Source organism: Chiloscyllium punctatum, chromosome 36 (assembly GCF_047496795.1).
Source record: "Chiloscyllium punctatum isolate Juve2018m chromosome 36, sChiPun1.3, whole genome shotgun sequence".
Classification (NCBI taxonomy): Eukaryota; Metazoa; Chordata; class Chondrichthyes; order Orectolobiformes; family Hemiscylliidae; genus Chiloscyllium; species Chiloscyllium punctatum.
Window position 1 is genome coordinate 63,316,930 of NC_092774.1, and position 26,223 is coordinate 63,343,152.

General features: G+C 47.3%; 1 long non-coding RNA gene and 3 other non-coding genes across 4 annotated transcripts in view; 1 reads left to right on the forward strand and 3 right to left on the reverse strand.

Annotated features, from left to right (window-relative positions):
• The window catches only part of LOC140460585 (uncharacterized), a 220,555-nt gene that overhangs the window by 109,264 nt on the left and 85,068 nt on the right, over positions 1-26,223 (reverse strand). The gene's annotated exons all lie outside the window — the stretch shown is intronic.
• trnaw-cca (transfer RNA tryptophan (anticodon CCA)) lies at positions 14,484-14,555 on the forward strand. Its single transcript has one exon. It is a non-coding gene; the product is annotated as a tRNA-Trp (tRNA).
• Positions 20,681-20,752, reverse strand: trnad-auc (transfer RNA aspartic acid (anticodon AUC)). The gene has a single exon. It is a non-coding gene; the product is annotated as a tRNA-Asp (tRNA).
• Positions 23,223-23,296, reverse strand: trnan-guu (transfer RNA asparagine (anticodon GUU)). Its single transcript has one exon. It is a non-coding gene; the product is annotated as a tRNA-Asn (tRNA).

Genomic DNA, 26,223 nt, shown 5'->3' on the forward strand with positions numbered 1-26,223 from the left:
CAGTTCAAAGATGTACAGGTTCGGTGGATAGAAATGGAAAGGTCTAGGAAGGGAAGGGAGGAGTCTGAGACGGTCCAGGTGATTTTGAGGTCGGGGTGGAGGGCTGCACGTTCCGAGATTGAGAGGTTGGAGTGGGTGAGAGGGGTGGAGAGTTTTAGGCGGTTAATGTCGCGGCAGCAGTTGGCTATGAAGTGATCGAGGGCAGGTAAGAGGCCAGCACGGGGTGTCCAGGTGGATGGGGTGCGTTGGAGGCGTTGGAGGCGGGAGAAAGGGTCGTCAGAGGGTGGGCGGGAATCCTGGTTGAAGAAGAAAGCGCGGAGGTGAAGGCGGCGGGAGAATTGTTTGATGTTACACCACGTGTTGAAGAGTAGTACTGGGTATTGTCGTGATTGTAATTATGTCAGTCAGCTGAGTTCCCTTATTGGGGTGTTCCCCTACTTTTGTTAACATTTCACATCGATAACGTTTAGATTCCCAATATCTGCAGGGTTCTTTCTCTACTTGAGTGATTCAGTGACTTTTTTTTTTATGAATTGCTCCTGTGATATCTGATGAGAGGGTTTATGATATTAACAGTGCCATATAAATTGTTCTGGGTCACAATGTGACCAAGTGAGAAAGAACTGACCATCCTTAAATATTTGTTTTTAAACAATGGACATAAAATTAATGATTGGAAAACACACAACTTGTCATATATTAAGATCAGAAGTAGGAATGGGAGTAGGCAGTTGACTGTTGAGATGCTCTGTCTTTCTTCACCAACCATGGCTGAATTCTCTCTCCATACTTTCCCACGACTTCATTTGATGAATGGTCTACGCTCCAAGAGCTTGTGAATTTAAAATAAACCTGTTGAACTATAATTTGGCGTTGTGTGACTTATGACAAAAAAAAATTGATTGAGGATGTTATTACACATACTGGAGCAGTGGGATTTGAACCTGGGCCTTAGAGGCAGGGGCACGACCACTGAACCATTAAAAAAGCCTCTCTGCTGAATGAATGGAAACACCTTCCTCCTCAACATAGGACACGACCATTGTTCCCTCCGAGCCCATTATAGTAAATTGAGCCATTGTCTTGTTGAATGAATGATTGAGAACACCTTCCTCCTGAACATGGGACGTTACTTCTGTGCTCTTCGATCCCTTTGTAGTAAAGGGGCGGGGACAGTGAAGGGCCTGCGAACCTCTCCACCAATCCCCAAGCCTGAGGTCCGTGCGGACGAATCGGAGAGCGACATTCCAATATTGTCCGCATACCCGGTCGCCATTGGTCAGGTGGAATAACGTGCGCTCTGATTGGAGGGAGCGCGGATGACGCGAGTCACTGAAGGAGGAGACGGAAAGAAGAAGAAAAACAAAGATGGCGGCGCGAGGCTGCGGTTTTCTCATCGACTCAGCGGGCGGTTTCTGACGGAGGGAGGGGGGCAGACAGGCATCGTTTACCTCAGAAAATACCTTTAAAATACATTTCAAATTAAAGCCGGAACTTTTCAAGCAAAAGTTGTGAAGAAAAGGAGACAGTCCCCGGTGGGGTTTATTGTTTATTTTTGTATAATTTCCGGGGCCCGGGAAGGGGGAGGTGACGGTTACCGGGTGAACGAGAAAACAAATTAAAAATGTCGGCGGTGGAGGAGAGAGAGCGGCGGCCGGAGCCCAGGAGCTCAACAACCCCCTGGAGCTGGAGGAAGGTTCGAGAAGCCGGTCATGGTATTGGATCCGGGCGGGATAAAGGTCGAAACCAAAGTAAAAGTAAGAGATGTCCAACTGCATTCAACAAGATATTGTATTGGTGTGTGAGAGAGGCCGCTCACGGGAGTCTGATCCCTGAAGCTTTGCGACCTTGCCTGTAACCCTTTATTTTGTAAATATATTTATTAATATCAGTATAATAAAAAGATAAAAACACAAATCACAATACAACTACTGTCCATTAACTACTAACCTACCCTATAATACAAAACAAACCCGAACACTGTGCAAAGCAACACCAATAAATATATATATATAAATAATAGAGCAAAAAAACACAAGAATACAGAACAGCTGTGCTCGGCGCAATGCTCCCAAATAAAGGAACGGGAGCATTGTATATATAGCCGTATTAACTCAGGAGACCACCTCCAGGGCCCAGGCTGACAAACCTAAACATCTTGGTTCAACAAATACCCTACTTAAGATAACTGACAAATCTATATCCAAATAACTCAAGTCGGGCAGTCATGTCTTATAACAGTGGTCCTCGGATTCTGGATTAGTGGTGGTGGAAGAGCACAGCAGTTCAGGCAGCATCCAAGGAGCAGCGAAATCGACGTTTCGGGCAAAAGCCCTTCATCAGGAATAAAGGCAGTGAGCCTGAAGCGTGGAGAGATAAGCTAGAGGAGGGTGGGGGTGGGGAGAAAGTCACATCGAGTACAATGAGTGAGTGGGGGAGGAGATGAAGGTGATAGGTCAGGGAGGAGAGGGTGGAGTGGATAGGTGGAAAAGGAGATAGGCAGGTCGGACAAGTCCAGACAAGTCATGGGGACAGTGCTGAGCTGTAAGTTCAGAACTAGGGTAAGGTGGGCTTAGGGGAAATGAGGAAACTGGTGAAGTCTACATTGGTGCCCTGGGGTTGAAGTGTTCCGAGGCGGAAGATGAGGCATTCTTCCTCCAGGCGTCTGGTGGTGAGGGAGCGGCGGTGAAGGAGGCCCAGGACCTCCATGTCCTCGGCAGAGTGGGTGGAAGAGTTGAAATGTTGGGCCACGGGGCAGTGTGGTTGATTGGTGCAGGTGTCCTGGAGATGTTCCCTAAAACACTCTCCTAGGAGGCGCCCAGTTTCCCCAATATAGAGGAGAGCGCATCGGGAGCAACGGATACAATAAATGATATTAGTGGATGTGCAGGAAAACTTTGATGGATGTGGAAGGCTCCTTTAGGGCCTTGGATAGAGGTGAGGGAGGAGGTGTGGGCGCAGATTTTACAGTTCCTGCAGTGGCAGGGGAAAGTGCCAGGATTGGAGGGTGGGTTGTAGGGGGACGTGGACCTGACCAGGTAGTCACGGAGGGAATGGTCTTTGCGGAAGGTGGAAAGGGATGGGGAGGGAAATATATCCCTGGTGGTGGGTTCTGTTTGGAGGTGGCGGAAATGTCGGCGGATGATTTGGTTTATGCGAAGGTTGGTAGGGTGGAAGGTGAACACCAGGGCGTTCTGTCCTTGTTACCGTTGGAGGGGTGGGGTCTGAGGGCGGAGGTGCGGGATGTGCACGAGATGCGTTGGAGGGCATCTTTAACCACGTGGGAAGGGAAATTGCTGTCTCTAAAGATGGAGGCCACCTGGTGTGTTCTGTGGTGGAACTGGTCCTCCTGGGAGCAGATCCGGCGGAGGCGGAGGAATTGGAAATACGGGATGGCATTTTTGCAAGAGGTAGGGTGGGAAGAGGTGTAATCCAGGTCCCTGTGGGAGATGATGGGTTTGTAAAAAATGGCAGTGTCAAGTCGGTCGTCATTAATGGAGATGGAGAGGTCCAGGAAGTGGAGGGAGGTGTCAGAGATGGTCCAGATAAATTTAACGTCAGGGTGGAATGTGTTCGTGAAGTTGATGAATTGCTCAACCTCCTCACGGGCGCAGGAGGTGGTGCCAATGCAGTCATCAATGTAGCGGAGGAAGAGGTGGGGAGTGGTGCCTGTGTAATTACGGAAGATCAACTGCTCTCCGTAGCCAACAAAGAGACAGGCATAGCTTGGGCCCATCCGTGTGCCCAGGGCTACCCCAGCACACTACTGCTGCACCACTCTGAGCCCACGCGCCGAGTGCTATCCACAGGTCCCTTCGAGATTGATGTCGAAGATCTCCACCGCTATCGTATCATCTGGTGTTGCGCAGACGTATGGAGGCTGTGTAAATATAAACATGTTTTCTAAACTCCCACATTCTGTTGGTTGAACTGTGATTTCATTCTAAATCACAGCATGTGTCACAGCGCAGACTGAGGTCATGCGGCCCACCTTCGCTCTGCTGATTCGACACAGTAAGTAAACATGTGTCTCTTGCCTTCTCCGTGTAATTCTGCACATTGTTACTTTAAACATGACCACCGATTTCCCTTTTGCGTCTATTGAATCTGCCTCTTTGTCAGTGTCAGTTAGGGATTTACTGACCCCAACCACTCCCTGTACGAAAGCGTTCTTCCTAATGTCACTTTTCGTTCTTTTCCTCATGACTTTAAAAGTCTGCCTATCCTTTCAGGCGTGGGAGCATTTTGACGACATTACTTTCCCTGTCTAGAGTTCGCATGACTTGGAAAACTTCAATCAGGCCAGATTTCAAACTTCTGTTCTCCGAGGAGAGCTGTCCTAATTTTCCAATCTTGTTTCATTGCTGACATTCCTTCAACACGGCACCACTCACGTCAACGCAATATTCCATCATTTCACTTCCTTGCTTTCTGCCCAATTTGTACTCCAAGCAGGTAAAATCAATGACTGCAGATGCTGGAAACCAGATTCTGGATTGGTGGTGCTGGAAAACACAGCAGTTCAGGCAGCTTCCGAGGAGTAGTAAAATCGACGTTTCGGGCAAAAGCCCCGACTTTAGAGAAGATGTTTTTTGAGAAAGTTAACCGGGCACTCTTGCACAAGTCAGAAAACGCGGGCTCGTCCGGGATTTCGCGCATGTCTACGTAGTAGAAGACCCAACGCGAGAATCACACCCCAAGAACAACGAGCCACACTGAGAGCACTCAAGCAGCCCCGCATCATCTCTTTAACCAGCTGAGTCTTGCTCAGTGTGAAATACATTTGACATTGCTCTGACAATTGCAAGCGGCAAAGAGCTTCCAGAACAATTGCTTCTCATTTTGTCTCCCTGCTCCCGTTTGTCCCGGACCCAGGAACCGGGCTCTCTCCACTGGCAGAAAATTAAACCGTTTTGTTTCTAAACTTTTCTCTGACACCGGAGTGACCCGTGACAAGCATTGACCTCCTCAACATAGGGTACAGAGAACAACAGAAGATCACTCAGACCTCCACAAGGATGTCATCTTAATTGTGCACATTGGGCCAGTATATCAATGTGAAATATTTATGTCGAAGTTTTTTGAGAAAGAGATGAGAAGGCGAGGTGCAGAACAGTGCGCCGTTATACGGGAAAGCTGCTAAAGACGACATTGACAGAATAGGAGAGATGGTTTCCCTTCTGGTTGATGCTCCCATCATGCACCCGCAGACATATCGCCTTCGTGCAAATATAAACTCTGTCTGGATTCCCACATTCTGTTTTTTCAAACTGTGATTTCGCTCAAAAGCACAAAATTTCAACACTCGCAACGTTCAAACTTTTCTAAATTCTCATAGATATATTTAGCGAACACCTGGAAAAAATTCTTTCAAACTTACCTGGGGAATGTCGGATTGAGGGCTCTTGAACTTTAAGTAAAAGGACGGGAAGTTTGCCTCGAGGCTGTGTAATGTGGAGATGTGTTCCCCATGTAAACTGGTAGTGCTTGACCATCTCAGTGCTTCCCGATGCAGGATTGCTCTGACCCACAGGGAGGTTTCAATGATAAACTGTCCCGGGGCTTCCTGCCGTACCGTGACGTCATAGGGCGGGCACCCAGTGATGGCCTGTAGCTGCTGTGACACAATAACAATGTGGCCCTGGAACATGAATACGAATTAGTTCATGAGTCACGTGGTACTGAATCATTCTATGGAATGTTCTTTTAACGTCACGGATGTATATATGAGAGGAGGTAAATGGGCAGGGCTTACACCTCGGGTCAACTCTTCCATCACTCGCAACACCCCACACCCATCATCTCCCATTGTCCCAAGGCACCTTCCGCTGCACCCACCGAATGTGTAACACCTGCCCATTTACCTGCTCCCTCCTGAATATCCAAGGGCTCGAACACATCTTCCAGGTAAAGCAGCACTTTACCTGCACATTTGCCACAACCTAGTCTACTACACAGTGTGGTTTTCCCAAAGTAGCATGAAGCATAAACTGGGTGACTGCTTCGCAGAACATCTCGATTCTGCCCGCAAAAACAGGCCTTGAGCCTCTGGTTGCCTGTCACTTTAACATGCCACCCTGCTCCCTGGCCAACATCTCTGTCTCAGGCATGCAACAGTGTTCTATGAAAGCTAAGCTCCAGATGGAAGACCAACGCCTCATTTTCCACTTGGAGATCCTATAGCCCTCCAGTCTTCAACATCGAGTTCAATATTGTTTCGACCCGAACCCCATGCCCTTGACCCCTACCAAACCCACACGAGGCCTTGTTATCACATCGTCTGCTGTTACACACGACTTATTGTTAGCTAGGAACAGTCTCCATAACAGTCTCCATTAACAGTTAGTCACCCTCCGATACAGATCGTTATTCACTATTTTGTCCCTCCAATATTCTCTCTCTGAACTGGCGGCAAAGAGAGCAATGTGGACTGATATCCCTGAGCCAGCTGTTTGTCCCATATCCAGGAACAGGGCTCCCTCCACTGGTGGATAATTAAACTATTTTGCTGTTGCGCTGACGTGAGGAGATTGTGCAAGTATAAACTTTTTCTGAATTCCCACCTTCCGTTGGTCGAACTGTGAGTTCACTCTGAATCACAACACGTGTCACAGCGCAGTTGGAGGCACCTTAGCTCTGCTGGTTCTACACAGCAAGTAAATGAGAGTCACTATTCGTATCATTCTTTTGCCTTCTCCCTGTAAATCTCCACATTGTTACTTTGAACATGTCCACCGAATTCCCCTTTGTGTTCTTGAATCTGTCTCTTTGTCACGGTAAGACAGGGGTTCGCGGATCCGAACAGCTCCCTGCGCGAAAATGTTCTTCCTTATGAGAATCCGAGATAGAAAGAGGAACTTCTGGGGAAACTCAGCAGGTGTGGCAGTACCTGTGGGAGAAAAGAGATTTCTGAAATATTGTCTCTGATTCTCTTTCCACCGATGGTGCCTGACCTGCTGAGTTGCTCCTGCAATTTCTGTTTTTGCTTTGAACTGAAAGTTCATTTCATCTTTCGGATGGAACAACCAGAATCTCCATTTGCATATATTTAACCCTTTCGAAACCTGTGAAGTGATTGGATTCAAACAAACCCAGCAATAATTCACTCTTTCTCAGCTCCACAGGCAGAGAGACCTGGGAAATGGAGCTGTCAGTGTGGTTCTGTATTGGTGGGCCGAGTGGTTAATGCGATGGACTTGAGATCCATTGCGGTTTCCCAACGCAGTTGTGAACCCTGCCGACTAAAGTTGAGAAATGTCGTCAAAAAGAAAGGCAGATTGCTCCACAGTTTCTTATTTAAGATTCAAATCAGTGGAGGGGGGTTGAAATATTTCACTCACATTGGGACTGGTAGGAATCTGCAACTCACTGCCTGTCAGGGTGGAACAAACAAACACCCACAGAGCTGCTTTTGAAGAGATGAGCCAAGAGGTTGGAAATGAGACAAGAACAGTGAGGGGCTTGCATTGTGATCGAAATGAAGCAGGCACCTGAGGATTAGTATGTTTTATTTGCCAGTGAAAGATAATGATTCACAAAGTTGGGACGATGAAAGGGAAGCAGTGGTGGTGATTATCTTTGGCTGTTTCTCTTGTGAATGTTCCCATTGCTGCGCATGTCCGCGTTAACGTCAAAAATCTGCAGCATGGCGGCGTCAGGTACGCACAGTGCCAGGGGCGCAATGGATGACGCATCTGACTCCATCTACCTGTTTGAAATGCAGCTCACAGCTTCTTCACACCCCCCAAATAATCTTTCTCATTGTCCTGAAGCCGGCATACGGTTTGAATTCCTGATCTGCAGGAACGAGAATCTTTTCACTGTCTCGCGTCAGTAAGTGTCCCTGAGAACATCAGAGTCAAGTCACAGCGCTGTCAGAGGAGGGGAAGCTGAAAGAGCTGAAACAGGCTGCTCATGCGCACATTTCACTTTCCCCAACCCACCGTCCCAACCACTGCGGCTCCTGGGAATGGAAAGGAAACTAACACCAAAACCCAGTCTCACCTTTGTAAATCTTCAGGAAATAAGAAAACTGTTCATCCCTTCGGGTCTTCCATCCTGGGCAGACAGCGTTGATTTTAAATGGCTGTCCAGTCAGTGCCGATTCGTTTTGGCTGAAAAAATCTTCCTTAACTCATCCCAGCATTTCTTGCCACAGAGAACTGTGAGGCAGAGTTCATGTATATATTTCATTGTATGATATTTTGTAAATAACATTCGTTTGCTGGTTGTTTGTATCGGGTACTTCAGGTTCATGAGCTGCTGTTTAAGTGTGTTGGTAAATCTGTGGGCTACCATGATGCTGAGAGGGTTGAGTTGTCTGGACATCATTTCCCAGATGTCTTTAATGTAAAGTAATGTGGCTAGGGTTTCTGCAGACGTTGTGTCTGCTTGTGTCAGTTTGTTGATGTGAAATCGGCACACTGGGTTTATTGGGTAGGCAAAAGTGTGGACTGCAGATGCTGGAAACCAGAGTTTAGATCAGAGTGGTTCTGGAAAAGTACAGCAGGTCAAACAGCTTCCGAGGATCAGGAAAATCGACGTTTCGGGCAAAAGCCCTTCATCAGGAATAGAGGCAGGACGCTTCCAGGGGTGGAGAGATAAATTGGAGGGCGCTTGGCCGAAGGTAGCAAAGAGAACAATAGTTGAATGGGGGTGGGGATGGAGGTGACAGGTCAGAGAGGAGGGTGGAGCGGACAGGTGGGATGGGAGATTTGGCAGGTAGGACAGGTCATGAGGACAGCGCTCAGCTGGAAGGTTGCAACTCAGGTAAGGTGGGGGGGGCAGGGGAAATGAGGAAACTGGTGCAGTCCAGATTGATGTCCTGGGGTTGAATGTATCCGAGGCCGAAGTTGGGGCGTTCTTCCTCCAGGCATCGTGTGGTGAGGGAACGGCGATGGAGGAGGCCCAGGACCTGCATGTCCTCGGCAGAGTGGGAGGGGGGTTTGAAATGTTGGGTCATAGGGTGATGGGGTTGATTGGTGCGGGTGTCCTGGAGATGTTCCCTCAAGCGCTGTAACTTTATTCTGCGAGGAGTCTCCAGTCTCCCCAATTTGGAGGAGGCCGAATCGCGAGCAATGGATACAAGAAATGACATTGGTGGACGCACAGGTGAAAGCCTTCCACTTACGACGGCCCGGGTTCGATTTCTGGACAGAAATGTAATTTTCTGTAGAGCTGACCGCGCGCGTCCATGTCTTCCTGATAGTCTAGTTTTTAGGATTCGGCGCACTCACCGCCGCAGCCGGGGTTCGATCCCTGGTTAGGGAAGCAATGTTCAAGGGGACTATTCGCTGCCCATCCTTTCTCAATGCGTTCTACTGTTGCTTATTGGTCTTCTTAGTTTCTGGCTGCTGCAGTGTGCAGTGGCTCGTTGAAATAGTGACCTGATGAAGATTTGTTTGGATGTGCACCGATGATTGCATCTGTAGTGAAGTCCTTGGTTCATGTGTGTTGCTTTCCTGTATACACTGTTTTGAATTTACCATTGACTGTTCGCTCTACTGTGACATCGAGAAATGGCACTTTGTTGTTGTTCTCCTCTTTTGTGAATTTTATGCCAGTAAGGAGATTGTTGATGGTGTTGTAGGTTTCCTCTAATTTGTTTCATTTTGTGATGACAAAAGTGTCATCACTGTAGCAGACCCAAAGTTTGGGTTGGATCGTTGGAAGGGCTGTTTGTTCAAGTCTCTGCATTATTGCTTCTGCTAGGAATCCTGATACTGGTGGTTTCATGGGTGTTTCGTTAATTTGTTTGTCGGGCTTGTTACTGGATATGAAGTGGGTGGTAAGGCACAGTTCCACGAGGTAGACAGTGATATCTTTGCTGATGAAGTTGATGCTGTGTTTGTGTCTTTGGTTCTTCGAGTAGTGTCTTCAGTTTTCTTCGGCCACGTTGATGTTAATGGATGTGAACAAGGCTGTTATGTCAAAGGACAGCATTATTCTATCCTCTTCTATCTTAGTGTCTTTGGTGTTCAGGAAATCTTGGATGGAGTAAATGGAGTGGCGTGAATCTTCGACTTGGTGTTTTAGTCTTCAGTGGAGGCCTTTGACTAGTCTGTATATTGGTGTTCCAAGTAGTGAGACTATGGCCTGAGGGGGGCTCCTGGTTTGAAGGTGAGGAGAACAACAACAAAGTGCCATTCCTAGATGTCACAGTAGAGCGAACAGTCAATGGGGAACTTCAAACTAGCATCTATAGGAAAACAACATACACAAACCAAATACTTAACCATAGAAGCAATCATCCCAACACCCACAAACGAAGCTGCATCAGGACATTATTTCAACGAACCACTACACACTGCAGCACAGAGAAACCACGAAGAGCACAAGAGAAATACATATATAGTGTATTTAAGGAGAACGGGTACCCAATTAACCCATTCTGCCGATTTCTCATTGATACTGCCAAGCTGACTCTCAAAACCTAGGTTTGTCCCTCCATTCTTTCCTGTTTGCTTTTTGTGGGTTTTGAAAGCTTTCCCAATCCTCTGACTGAGTATTGGAGTTGGAAAGCGATGTTGTGTCTGCACAGGACATTGGTTAGACCACTTTTGGAATATTATGTGCAATTCTGGTCTCCCTCCTATCAGAAGGATATTGTGAAATGTGAAAGTGTTCTGAAGCACCAATGGGCCCACAGAGGGGCAGAGGCCCTTCTGCTGCCCTGAGTGTGGGAAGGCCTTCAGTGATTCCTCTGCCCTGCTGACACACCAGTTAGTCCACACCGGGGAAGGCTGTTCTCCGGCCCCAAGTGCGAGATGGCCTTCAGCAGTTCTTCCCACCTGCTGAGACACCAGTGGGTCCACACAGAGGTGAGGCTGTTCTTCTGCCCCGAGTGCAGGAAGGGCTTTGCTCTTTCCTCCGACCTGCTGGCCCATTGTTGGGTCCACATGGGGGAAGATGTCGTTCAGTTGCCCTAAGTGCTGTAAGGCCTTCAGCAATCCCTCAGCCCTACTGAGCTACCAGTCCGTTCACACCAGGGGGAAGCCGTTGTCCTGCCCGAGTGTGGGAAGTGCTTTACCCTGTCCTCCACACTGCTGAAGCACCAGCTGGTCCACACGGGTGGGGGAGGGGGAGGCCATTCTGCTGCCCTAGGTGTAGTCGTTCAGTTGCCCTAATTGCAGGAAGGCCTTCAGCAATTCCTCCGCCCTGCTGAAGTAACAGTGTGTCCACACCGGGAGAGGCCTTTCAGCTTGCCCGAGTGTGGGAAGAGGTTCATGTTTTCCTGCCACTTGCGGAAGCACCATCGGGGGCACCAGCGCTCCCAGCAATCACATCCCACCAGTGACGCTGCCTTCGGTCACCTCCCAGGACTGAACATCCTGCCAGTTCTGACAGTGGGTGCAGTGGGAGAGTAGGTGGGCTGTTTTTGTTTTCTGCTGGACTGCAATTGCCTCCCGTGCACCCCACAACCACAACCCCATGGTAGCTCAAGGTTAGCACTGCTGCCTCATGGCACCAGGAACGCAGGAATAATTCCACTCTTGGTGTCTGTATGCAATTTATGGAGAGTAGGAAAATGGATCTGAGTGGGTTAGTCTTCGGAAGATCAGTGCAGATATGTTGGGCTGACGGACCTGTTTCCACATTGTAGGAGTTCTACGATCCTATGAGCTTTGCTTTCGGAGGACACTGCTGCTCATTGAGCCAGGGATAGCACATTGCCAATGAAATGAACCAGAGAAACCTAAGACCGCCAGACCATCAGAGCAGAAGTCAGGCCAATGGGCCCTCGAGTCTACTCTGACATTCGTTAGATACAAAAGGAGTGCAGATGAGATTAGCTACCGTGTGGAAACAGGCCATTCGTCCCAACAAGTCCACACCGACCCTCCGAAGAGTAACCCATCCAGAACAATTTCCCTCTGACTAATGTACCGAACTCTATGGACAATCAAGCATGGCCCATCCACATGACATGCACATCTTTGGCTTATGGAAGAAAACAGGACCACCAGACAAAACTCACTCAGACATTGGGAGAATGTGCAAACTCCTCACAGACAGTCACCCAAGGCTGGAATCAAACCTGGGTCCCTGGCGCTGTGAGGCTGCAGTGGTAACAACTGAGGCACTACATATTGCAACCTCAAGTAGGTAAGCAGGAGGTTGGGAGAATTCAGCAAGCTAGGCAGCACCAGGATGTGGAGTAGTCAACGTTTTGGGTATTAACCCTTCTTCAGGACTGAAACATTGACTTTTCCATGAGAAACGATTTACGGGAATGTTGTAGCGGGTTGGAGGATTTGAGCTACAGGGAGAGGCTGAATAGGCTGGGGCTGTTTTCACTGGAGCATCGGAGGCAGAGGAGTGACCTAATAGAGGTTACAAAATCATGAGGGGCATAGACAGGGTAATAGACAAGGTATTTTCCCTGGGCTGGGGGAGTCCAGGACTAGAGGGCATAGGTTTAGGTTGAGAGGCGAAATATATTAAAGGGACAACTTCATCATGCAGATGGTGGTACATATATGAAATGAGGTGCCAGAGTATATGGGTCAGGTGTTGTCAAATGGGAGTAGATTAATTTAGGATATCAGGTCAGCATGGACAAGTTGAACAGAAGGGTCTTTTTCCATGCTGTTAGTGTCTCTGACTACTGGTCCTGATGTAAGTTTAAAATACAGTCCAAGTAACTTTGAATACTTCAATCTTGTTCAGCTCACCTCCTCAAAGGTTTCAAATGAATCCCTCTGAGAGAAACTGTTTAAACATGCTGAGTTGGACAAAGTATCCCATCAAGTTCAACACAGTAGAAGAAGTCAGAAGTCACAACACCAAGGGGACCAAAACTGATCACAATATTCCATGTGCAGCCTCATCAACGTCCTGTATAACTACAACATAACTTGCAACATCTATACTGAATTCCCTAACTGATGAAAGCCAGTGTGCTGAAACCTCTCTTCATTGCCTTGTGTACCGATGTAATCAGAGGTACAGGACCAACATTAAACTGATGCACAATCCAGCTGCTGAGAGCCCAAAGGCTGAGTAGTGCTGCGTGAGTGTGCTGGGCTTGAGATATTGACACCACCTCCCCACACTTCTGGAGACCTCAGGTCTGTAGCTTACCTTCTTATCCTTGAGGGTTTTCCACCTGTTTGAAACAGCCTGTCCTGCAATTAACCCCTTTACGCCAAGGCCTTCCTTCTACAGGCAGAATTAATTGTCCTTCTGTCACACAGTTATTAAACACCATTATCTCATCTGTCCAAAGGAACAGCTCATTGTTTTGCCTCCTCCTGCCCAGCGATAGTTAATGTATGTTATTTGTTAACTCCCTTGTAGCAGTTTCTCATTGGCCCTTTTGTTTCTTGGCCCAGAAGGAGTTATTGCTGACTCATGAAGTTATCAATGTTCTGGAGTTTACAGGACCACACCACATTCCTCTCTGCCTCCTCCAGGAATAACGATTGGTCCTGAGATACTCGCAGTTCCTGACATGCCTTGGTATCCCCAAATACAATTCATATGTCAGGAAATTACTGGTGCTGCCCTGACATACATAGTCACTGTTGGAACAGAAGGATTATTGGGAGAAAATGCAGAAATCCGAAGTGCAAAGAGACTTGAGAGTTCAAGTCCAGGATTTTCTCAAAGTAAACTTGCAGGTTGAGTTGCACTTTCCCCTGCAACTGCCGAAAGTTTGACACCAGCCCATTTACCTATTCCCTCCTCGCTATCCAAGGGGTCAAAATTACCTTCCAGGTGAAGTGGCACTTTACCTGCACTACCCACAACCCAGTCTACTGCATTTGCTGCTCATAATATGGGCTCATCTACATTGGAGAAACCGAAGCATAAACCGGGTGACTGCTGCACAGAACATCTACGTTCTGCCCGCAAAAAAGACGCTGAGCTTCCAGTTGCCTGCCAATTCCACACCCCATCCTGTTCCCTGGCCAACATCTCTGTCTCAGGTTTGCTGTAGTGTTCCAGCAAAGCTCAGCACCAGCAGAACGAAGAGCACCGAATATTACACTTGGGGACCATACATCCCTCCGGTCCCAATATCGAATTCAATAATTCTAGGGCTGAACTCTATAGTATCCTCGTCCCTCCCACACACACCAAGCCTTGTTATCACATAGTCTGTCATTCCACACTATGTAGCCACGAACAGTCTCCATTAACCCTCCCACGCAGACCGTTATGAACTCCTTTTTCTGTCCAACAGTTCTGCCTTCTCTTTGGGCTCTGTTCTGATCTCCACCTTCCTCCCACAATATCTCCTAAATATAAACCGACATTTTCCCAATCACCATCAGTTCTGTGGAAGGGTCACCGGCAACTCCTGTTTTTTGTTTCTGATATAAAGCATCCGCAATTCTTTCACATTTTTATTGAGAGAGAGTTGGAAAGTGTTTCGAGAAACAGAAAGAGAAGGGGGAGAAACAGAACAGACATGAACGTAAAATCATTGTAGTGCGATCACTTCCCTTAAGCATGAATAGAGCTTCCGGGTCATCAGTGAGCTTGTGGCGCAACGGTAGCGCGTCTGACTCCAGATCAGAAGGTTGCGTGTTCAAATCGCGTCAGGCTCACTACCATCAACATCTAACATTTCGAATTAAGAAAGGAGTACGTTCACTCCGTATGTCGGTTGTGTCAAAAGTTCTTTGTGGAAACTTTCGATCACACGTGAATCTTTGCTGTCAGTTTGATTTGTGAACACTGTGTCAGGGAGGTGGTGTGCCCATTGTTTGGGTCAATGCTCAGGTCCCCGCAATTGAGAAGTCAAACACAAACTGTTCATCACGGGAAGTAAACACACAGCCGCTTCGTTCAGTTGGTGACAGCGCAGGGTGAATAACATCATACCGATGTTTTTACAACATAATCTAGAGATTTCCATCCAGGTTTCAGTGACATCAAACTGCCACGTAATGATGTTATGGTCTCGCTAAACTATAATAACGTGAAGATCGCTGGGATGATTTTCTACATCCGACTGCAATATAAACACAGATCATTGTTTCCAGTTTTGTGGAACAAAAGACATCATATTGGTGGAAAATTACAGTTAGTGCAAACACAGCTAGCCATCGATAAATATTAATCCTGTTCACTTCAATGGCCAAATTTCAATTCAGAAACCAAGTGCACTCGGCTGCTTGTAACATAGACAACATGACAAAATGGCTCATAGGAGGAGAAATGGGACATTGAGGATGAGTGAAATGTTTGCTTTTGGTCACCTCCACAATTGTTAGAAAAACAGGTTGAAAGGATTCTTAAAAGGTGGCTGAAGTAGTGGTGTGGCATAACACTTCAGACAGCACAAAGTGGAAGACCACTTTCTAGTGGAAGAAAAAGACATTCCTTATTTCTGAAAGAACTGGGTGACAGAAGAGGGGATGAAATCTGACTTGGGAGCTATTTCCTATTTGTTGAGGATGTTGCTTCATCACAGTCTTGGTTTAGAGCATAATCTCTTCATCAGGAATAAAGGGTGGCCCAAGGGGGCTGAGAGATAAATGGGAAGCAAGTGGGGCTGGAGTGAAGGTAGATGGGAGTGCAATAGGTAGATGGAGGTCGGGATTGATGGTGATAGGTCAGAGATGAGGGTGAAGTAAATAGGTGAGAAGCAAGGTGGACAGGTATGACAGGTCAGGAGGTTGGTGTCGAATTGGAAGGTTGGATCTGGGACAAGGTGGGGGAGAGGAAATAAGGAAACTGATGAAATCTGCATTGATAACAAGTAGTTGGAGGGTCCTAAAGCAGACGTTGAGGTGTTTTTCCTACAAGTGTCGGGTGGCAAGAGTTTGGCAGTGGAGGAGGCCCAGGACTTGCAGGTCCTTGGTGGAATGGGAGGGGGAGTTAAAGTGTTCAGCCACAGGGCGGTGTGTGGGTTAGAATTAGAGTCCAAGAGTTGTTCCCTGAAATATTCGGTTAGTTGGCGTCCAGTTTCCCCAATGTGGATGAGAACATATTGCGAGCAATGGACATAATCTTATAAATAGATTGCATAAGTCTTAGCCTGCCAGAATTATTTTCTTTTATTAAATTAAAGAAAATTTTTATTCAATTGGATGACTGCATGAAACGGTTTGTTGGTCAGATTTGAATCATCACTCCCAAATGAGACGATGCCATGAATAACAGTGAACTGCTCTTTTTGTTAAAAACCACAAGTTCTTGATTTATTTTCACAACTTATTGGTATTCACACCTGCACATTCAATGTCAAACTCTGACATCAGAAATTAAATGACAGCATTAATTTTGACTTGAACTATTCGAACAAACAAATTAATAGCACACAGTGAATCGCAAGTCTGATTAATCTGAAATGAAATTTGACCAAAAAAATATAAAATCAAGATGGGAGATAAGAAATGGGGGAAGGGCAGAAGGCAAGAAATGCAGCATCATAGAAAGTGCTCCTCCAGAAAGTGCATTTTACCAACCACCACTGCTAAATATAAACACTCTGATATGATCCTTCGGTTTTAATGTAAACCATAGCCCCATACAGTAGGTACCATTTAAATGAGTTAAAAATACAAGCATTGAGCAGATCCAGCTTCCAGCCTTACCCCCCCCCCCCCCCCCCTCGCTTCTTGGAGCTTAGACCATCCTCCAGCTCCAGGGGGTTGTTGAACTCCTGGGCTCCAGCGGCCACGCCTCCACTGAAGAAGCTTTGGGAAGCAGATGCAAAGGCAAGATACAGAACAGAGAGCCTTTGTATATGAAAGCAGCTGACAGAGACATTGAGCAATAGAATCACATGGTTTTTACCCATCGACCTCTGGGTTATCTACCCAGCACACTCACGCAGCAATTCTCTACTTCTGTGCTCCCAGCAGCTGGATCGTGGATCAGTTTAAAGTAGGTCCTATATCTCTGATTACATCGGTACACAAGGCAGTGAAGAAAGGTTTCAGCACACTGGCCTTCATCAGTTAGGGAACTGAGTATAGATGTTGGCAAGTTATGTTGTAGTTCTACAGGACGTTGATGAGGCCGCACCTGGAATATTGTGATCAGTTTTGGTCCCCTTGGTGTTCTGACTTCTGACTTCTTCAACTCTGGGTTTGTGTTGAACTTGATGGGATACTTTGTCCAACTCAGCATGTTTAAACAGTATCTCTCAGAGGGATTCATCTGAAACTTTTCAGGAGGTGAGCTCAACAAGATTGAACTATTCAAAGTTACTTGGACTCTATTTTAAACTTAGATTAGGACCAGTCGTCAGAGATACATACAGCATTGAAACAGACCCTTCGGTCCCACTTGTCCATGCTGACCTAATATCCTATATTAATCTACTCCCATTTGACAGCACCTGACCCATATACTCTGGCAGCTCATTTCATAGGCATACCACCCTCTGAATGAAGAAGTTGTCCCTTTAATTTGTTTCGCCTCTTCCCCTAAACTTCTGCCCTCTAGTTCTGGACTACCCCACATCAAGGAAAGGACATTGTCTATTACACTGTCCATGCCCCTCATAATTTTATAACCGCTATTAGGTCACTTCTCTGCCTCCGATGCTCCAGTGAAAACAACCCCACGCTATTCAGCCGCTCCCTGCAGCTCAAACCCTCCAACCCCCAGCAACATTCATGTAAATCTTTTCTCATAGATAAGTCACTCTTTCAGTCATGAAGAAGGGTTAATACCCAAAACGCTGACTACTCCACATCCTGGTGCTGCCTGGCTTGCTGTATTCTCCCAACCCCCGGCTTGCCAACTTCGGGTTTCAATATGTAGTGGCTCCGTGATTACCACTGCAGCCTCACAGTGCCGGGGACCCAGATTTGATTCCAGCCTTGGGTGGCTGTCTGTGAGGAATTTGCACATTCTCCCAATGTCTTAGTGAGTTTTCTCTGGGTGGTCCTGTGTTCTTCCATAAACCAAAGATGTGCAGGTCATGTGGATGGGCCATGCTTAATTGCCCATAGAGTTAGGTACATTAGTCAGAGGGAAATGGGTCTGGATGGGTTACACTTCAGAGGGTCGGTGTGGACTTGTTGGGACAAATGGCCTGTTTCCACACTGTAGCTAATCTCATCCAATACTTTTGTTACTAACGAATGGCAGAGTAGGCCAAACTTCTTCACCGATGGTCTTGCGGTCTTAGGTTTCTCTGGATCATTTCATTGGCAATGTGCAGTCCCGGGCTCAATGAGCAACAGTGTCCACTGAAGGCAAAGCTCATAGAATCATAGAACCCCCACAATGTGGAAACAGGTCCTTCAGCCGAACACATCTGCACTGATCTTCCGAAGACTAACCCACTCAGATCCATTTCCCTACCCTCCATAACTTGCACACAGACTCCCAAGGGTGGAATTATTCCTGGGTTCCTGGTGCCATGAGGCAGCAGTGCTAACCTTGATCCACCATGGAGCTGTGATTGTGGGGTGTCGGGAAGGCAATTGCAGTCCAGCAGAAGTCTAAAACAGCCCACCTACTCTCCCACTGCACCCACTGTCAGAACTGGCAGGAGGTTCAGACCTGGGAGGTGACTGAAGGCATCATCACTGGTAGGATCTGATTGCTGGAAGCGCTGGTGCCCCCGCTGGTGCTTCTGCAAGTTGTAGGAAAACATGAACCTGTTCCCACACTCGGTCCAGCTGGAGGGCATATCCCAGGTGTGGGCACATTGGTGCTTCAGTAGGGCAGAGGAATTGCTGAAGGCCTTCCTGCACTTAGGGCAGCAGAATGGCCTCCCCTCCTCCGCCACTGTCACCCCCCCCCCAAACCCCCGTGTGGTCCAGCTGGTGATTCAGCAGTGTGGAGGAGCAGGTAAAGACCTTCCCACATTCGGGGCAGGAGGATGGCTTCTCCCCAGTGTGGATAGACTGGTGCCTCAGCAGGGCCGAGGAATTGCTGAAGGCCTTCCTGCACATAGGGCAACTGAACGACCTCTCTACCATTTGGACACACCAATGGGCCAGTACGTCGGAGGAAAGAGCAATGCCCCTCCTGCAGTTGGGGCAGAAGAACGGCCTCTCAGTGTGGACCCACTGGTGTCTCAACAGATGGGAAGAACTGCTGAAGGCCATCTCGCACTTGGGGCGGGAGAACAGCCTTCCCTGGTGTGGACCAACTGGTCCGTCAGCAGGGCAGAGGAATCACTGAAGGCCTTCCCACACTCAGGGCAGCAGAAGGGCCTCTTCCCCTCTGTGGACCCATTGGTGCTTCAGAACCCTTCAAATTTCACAATATCCTTCTGATTGGAGGGACACCAGAATTGCACACAATATTCTAAAAGTGGTCTCACCAATGTCCTGTACAGCCACAACATAACTTCGCAACTCCAATTCAGGCAGCATCCAAGCAGCTTCGAAATCGACGTTTCGGGCAAAAGCCCTTCGTCAGGAATAAAGGCAGTGAGCCTGAAGCATGGAGAGATAAGCTTATCTCTCCATGCTTCAGGCTCACTGCCTTTATTCCTGACGAAGGGCTTTTGCCCGAAACGTCGATTTCGAAGCTACTTGGATGCTGCCTGAACTGCTGTGCTCTTCCAGCACCACTAATCCAGAATCTGGTTTCCAGCATCTGCAGTCATTGTTTTACCTTCCCAACTCTAATAATCAGTCAGAGGATTAGGAAAGCTTTCAAAACCCACAAAAAACAAACAGGACAGAATGGAGGGACAAACCGAATTTTTGAGAGTCAGCTTGGAAGCATCACTGAGAAATCGGCGGAATGGGTTTATTGGGGACGCGTTCTCCTTAAATACACTATATACGTATTTCTCTTGTAGTTTCTCTGTGCTGCAGTGTGCAGTGGCTCGTTGAAATAATGTCCTGATGCAGCTTCGTTTGTGGGTGTTGGGATGATTGCTTCTGTGGTTAAGTATTTGGTTTGTGTGTGTTGTTTTTCTGTAGTTGCTAGTTTGAAGTTCCCCATTAAGTGTTCACTCTACTGTGACATCTAAGAAAGCAGTTTATTGTTGTTCTCCTCTTTTTCAAACTAGGAGCCCCCCTCAGGCCATAGTCTCACTACTTGGAACACCAATATACAGACTAGTCAAAGGCCTCCACTGAGGACTAAAACACCAAGTCGAAGATTCATGCCACTCCATTTACTCCACCCAAGAATTCCTGAACACCAAAGACACGAAGATAGAAGAGGATGGAATAATGTTGTCCTTTGACATAACAGCCCTGTTCACATCCATTAACATCAACGTGGCCAAAGAAAACTGAAGACACTACTCGAAGAACTAAAGACAAAAACACAGAACCAACTTCAGTAGCAAAGATAACACTGTCAACCTCGTGGAACTGTGCCTTTCCACCCACTTCGTATTCAGTAACAAGCCCGACAAACAAATCAACGAAACGCCCATGAAACACTTCTGTCATCAAAAAATGAAACAAATTAGAGGAAACCTACAACACCATCAACAATCTCCTTCCTGGCATAAAATTCACAAAAGAGGAGAACAACAACAAAGTGCCATTTCTCGATGTCACAGTCGACCGAACAGTCAATGATAAATTCAAAACAGCCTCTGCAGGAAAGCAACACACGCGAGCCAAGTACTTAGCTACAGAAGTAATCATCCCTACACATACAAACAAATTTGAACGAGGGCACGATTTCAACGAATCACAACACAGTGCAGCACCCAGTAACTACGAAGACCAATAAGTAACTCTGCAGCGCATTTAAGGAGAATGGGAAGCCAAAATGACACACTGCAAATAGCTTCCCTGACTGGGAATCGAACCCGGGCCGCAGCGGTGATAGCGCCGAATCCTAACCACTAGACCACCAGGGAGACAGCAGCGAAGTTTGACAGCTCTACTGAAAATTGCTACCCTGCCCGGAAATCGAACCCGGGTCACGGTATTTAGAAGGCTTCCACCAAAGTTGTTTCTTGTATCCATTGCTCCCGATGAGGTCTCCTCTCCAGTGGGGAGACTGGAGCCCCGTCGCAGAGTCAAGTCACAGCGTTTGAGGGAGCATCTCCAGGACACCCGCAATAATCAACCCCATCGCCCTGTGGCCCAACATTTCAACCTCCCCTCCCACCCTGCCAGGGACATGCAGGACCTGGGCCTCCTCCATCGCCCCTCCCTCCCCACCCGATGTCTGGGGGAAGAACGCCCCAACTTCTGCCTCGGATACATTCAACCCCAGGACATCAATGTGGACTGCACCAGTTTCCTCATTTCCCCTCCCCCCACCTTACCTCAGTTCCAACCTTCCAGCTGAGCGCTGTCCTCAGGACCTGTCAATCTCCCTTCACACCTATCCGCTCCACCCTCCTCTCTGACCTGTCACCTGCGTCCCCACCCCCATTCACCTCTTGTACTCTTTGCTACCTTTGGCCCAGCACCCCCCAATTTATCTCGCCACCCCTGGAAGCGTCCTGCCTCTATTCCTGATGAAGGGCTTTTGCCCGAAACGTCGACTTTCCTGCTCCTCGGAAGCTGTCTGACCTGCTGTGCTTTTCCAGCACCACTCTGATCTAAACTCTGGTTTCCAGCATCTACAGTCCTCACTTTTGCCTACCCAATAAACCCAGTGTGCCGATTTCACATCAACAAACTGACACAAGGAGACACAACGTCTACAGAAACCCTAGCCACATTACTTTACATTAAAGACACCTGGGAAATGATGTCCAGACAAATCAACCCTCTCAGCATCATGGTAGCCCATAAACCTACCAACACACTTAAACAGGGGCTAATGAACCTGAAATACCCGATACAAACAACCGGAAAACGAATGTTACTTACAAAATACCATACAAGGAAATATATACATGAACTCTGCCACACAGTTCTCTGTGGCAAGAAATGCTGGGATGAGATAAGGAAGATTTTTTTTAGCCAAAACGAATCGGCACTGACTGGACAGCCATTTAAAATCAAGGCTGTCAGCCCAGGATGGAAGATCCGAAGGGATAGACAGTTTTCTTATTTCCTGAAGATTTACAAAGGTGAGACTGGGTTTTGGTGTTTGTTTCCTTTCCACTCCCAATAGCCGCAGTGGTTGGGGCGGTGAGTTGGGGGAAAGTGAAATGTGCCCGTGAGCAGCGTGTGGGGCTATTTCAGCTTCCTCTCCTCTAACAGCGCTGTGACGGGACTCTGATGGTCTCAGGGACATTTCCTGACGCGAGACAGTGAAAGGATTCTCATTCCCGCAGATCGGGAATTCAAACCATATGCCGGCTTCAGGACAATGAGAAAGATTAATTGGGGTGTGTGAAGAAGCTGTGAGCTGCATTTCAAACAGGTAGGTGGAGTCAGATGCGTCATCCATTGCGCCGGCGCCATGCAGCAGGGGTCTGATGTTGACACGGACATGGGCAGCAATGGGAACATTCACAAGAGGAACAGCCAAAGATAATCACCGTCAATGCTTCCCTTCCATAGTCCCAACTTTGTGAAGCAGTATCTTTCACAGGCAAATGAAACACCTTTGTCCTCAGGTGCCTGCTTAACTTCGATCACGACTTCACGCCCCTCACTTTTCTAGTCTCATTTCCAAACTCTTGGCTCAGAGCCTCAAAAGCAGCTCTGCGGGTATCTGCTTGTTCCACCCTGACAGAGAGTGGGCTACAGATTCCCGACCAGTCCCAATGTGATTGAAATATTTCAACCCCTCCACTAATTTGCATTTAAAAAAAAACCGTGGAGCAATCTCCCTTTTCTTTTGATGTCGTTTCTCAACTGTAGTCGGCAAGGTTCACACCTGTGTGGGGGAACGGCAATGGATTTCGTGTCCATCGCATTCACCACTCGGCCCATCAATACAGAACCACACTGACAGCTTCATTTCCCAGGTCTCTCTGCCTGTGGAGCTGAGAAAGAGTGAATCATTGCAGAGTTTGTTTGAATTCAATCACTTCACAGGTTTCCAAAGGGTTAAATATCTGCAAATGGCGAGTCTGGGTGTTTCATCCCGAAAGATGAAATGGACGTTCAGTTAAAAACAAAAACAGAAATTGCAGGAGCAACTCAGCAGGCCAGGCAGCATCTTTGGAAGGAGAATCAGAGACAACATTTCAGAACTCGTTTTTTTCCTCATCCAAGTACATCCAAACCTGCTGAGTTTCTCTTTCTGTCTCGGATTCTCAGCATCCGCAGTCCTTTACGTTAGAAATTCAATCAATTCAGAAACCCCTTTGTACTGCCTCAGTGGAAAAGATTTCCGTTTGGGAAACATTTTCCTGAAACCATTAAAAACGTGCAGTTTCGCAGCCAAGAAAGTGGTAGAAGCGAGAACAAGAAACACACCGCCCCTGGGTGGTCTCGAACCACCAACCTTTCGGTTAACAGCCAAACGCGCTGACCAATTGCGCCACAGAGACAGACCCGAGAGCTGCCCGCACAGTGTCTTTGAGGAATCTACTCTTCAATTCATAATTCAACCCGCCGAGCCAAAAATTACCATTGTCTTCTATCAGTTTTACTTTCCATAATAAAGCCTTGGACATTCATTATGGAGACGTGGGGACAGCCTGATCCCACCATCTGCAGGCACATCCATGTCACGAGGAACGAGCTCTCCTACACTGGGACCATCGCCCTCCGAGCCTTTTAGTGTTTTGCCTCTTCCCGAATTTTCTCATTGGCCCCGAGCCGAGAATGGGTTTGAATTCCTGATGTGCAGAGAATTCTTTCAATGTCTCGGGTCAGTTCATGTCCCGAGAACATCAGAGTCAATCAGCCTCTTAAACAAGGAGACGGTGTGTGGACTATCTTTGCTCAGTCCGTCAGTTCATCCTTCATTCTCCTCTAATTCCACTTCCCAAAGAGTTTCTAAAGATTCACAAAGCTGGAGACTGGGATTTGTGTTTTACTTCCTGAACACTTTTCCACCTGCTAACTGACAATATTTTGCCAAAACCTCTTCCCCATTGTAACATTTGCATCATGTCCAGGGATGAGCAATTTCCATTTTGTGGAGACATTCCCAAGTTTGGGAATGTTCTCTTTGGAGCAAAGAAGGTTAACTGGAGATTTCCAGGGGCTGTTGGCAATGATGGGAGAAGACGTGGTGGGAATGGGCAGGTTAATGATCAGAAGAACCTATTGCCACTGACTCGGGTCAGTTACCAGAGGACAGGAATTAAAGTTCTTTAATGGAAAGCAGCATTTGTGTCGAATAAACACAGCGAATACTGCAGAAAGCCAACGGGTCGAGCAGCATCTGTGGAAAGGTAAACAGAGCCGACGTTTTGAGTGTGCTACGGTTTTTGTTCAGAACTCAGTCTTTTACCTCTTCCCGAAGTTGGTCCAGGCCTGTGTCTCAATTGGCAAACACATGGCAAGTGCAGTGCCGCAATGTGAAATTATAGCCTTTGCTGTTTAAAAAAAAAAGCAGTGCATTGTTTAAATGGTGATACATTGGAATGTGGAGAAAGTGAGGACTAGAGGTGAAAGTCGAAAAATGTGGCACTGGAAAAGCACAACAGGTCAGGCAGCATCTGAGGAGCAGGACAGGGGACGTTTCGGGCACAAGCCCTTCATCAGGAATGATGTATGGATGTACTAAGGGGTCTCAGAGTCCCCCCACACCAGTCAATGCCAGTTGTCGGGCAGATGCAGCAGGCAATGAGCGAGGCAAGTGATATATTACGAAGAGGAATTGAGTTCAGAAGTGGGGTCATTGAACATATTCAAGGCGAAGTTCATCTGAGTTTTGAACAACAAAGAAGTGGATGCTTATGGGGGGAGGTAAGAAAATGGTTTTCAGACCAGTACAGATCAGTCACAGAGTCAGACAGCACTGAACAGATCCTTCATCCAACTAGTCCATGCTGAGTATGTTCTCAAACTAAACTCGTCCCACCTACCAGTGTTTGGCCCATAAACCTTCGAACCTTTCGTATTCATCTACTTATCCAAATGTCTTTTAAACGTCGTAACTGTACGTGTATAAAATCATGAGGGGCATGGATAGGATAAATAGACAAAGTCTTTACCGTGGAGAGGGGGAGTCCAGAACCAGAGGGAATGGGTTTCGCGTTAGAAGGGAAAGATACAAAAGAGATCTAAGGGTCATCTTTTTCACGCAGAGGATGGTACATTTATTGAATGAACTGCCAGATGAAGTGTTGAAGGCTGGTACGATGGCAACATTTAAAAGGCATTTGGGTAGGTGTATGAATAGGAAGGGTTTGGAGGGATATGGGGCCGTGTGCTGTCAGGTGGGACAAGATTGGGTTTGGATAGTTGGTCGGCATGGACAAGTTGGACCAAACAGTCTGTTTTTCTGCTGTACATCTCTATCTCAATGTGAAACATACTCAGTGACCTGGCCGCCACAGTTTTCTGTGACAATGAATTCCATAGATTCACCACTCTCTGGCTAAAGAAATTTCTCCTAATCTCCATTCTCCCTTTATGCTAAGGCTATGCCCGGGGTATTAGTCTCTCCTCCCAATGAAAACATCTTCCCAATGTCCACTCTGTCCAGACCGTTCAATGTTCTGTACGTTTCAGTTAGATCTCAAATATTGATTGGAAGCTCTTTAGATCAAGTAGATTGGATGGGGCGGTGTTTGTGCAGTGTGTCCAGGAAGCTTTTCTAACGCAGTATGTAGATTGTCCAACCAGAGGGGAGGCCATATTGGATTTGGTACTCGGTAATGAACCGGGACAAGTGGTGGGCTTGTTAGTGGGTGAACATTTTGGTGATGGTGACCACAATTCTGTGACTTTCACCTTGGTTATGGAGAGAGATAGGTACGCACAACAAGGTAGATTTTACAATTGGGGGAAGGGAAATTACGATCCTGTAAGACAGGATTTGAGGAGCATAAGTTGGGAGCATAGGCTGTCAAGGAAGGATGTGGTGGAAATGTGGAACTTTTTCAAGGAGCAGATACGACGTGTCCTTGATATGTATGTACCTATCAAGCAGGAAAGAAATGGTCGTGTGAGGGAGCCTTGGTTGATGAGGGAGGTTGAATGTCTAGTAATGAGAAAGAAGGAGGCTACATAAGGTTGAGGAAACAAGGTTCAGACAGAGCAGTGGAGGGATACAGGATAGCCAGAAGGGACCTGAAGAAAGGGATTAGGAGAGCTAAGAGAGGGCATGAAAAATCCCTGGCGGATAGGATCAAGGAAAACCCCAAGGCATTCTATGCGTATGTGAGAAACCTGAGAATGACGAGAACGAGGGTAGGTCCGATCAAGGACAGTGGTGGGAGACTGTGTATTGAGTCGGAAGAGATAGGAGAGGTCTCGAACAAGTACTTCTCTTCAGTATTTACGAACGAGAGGGACCGTA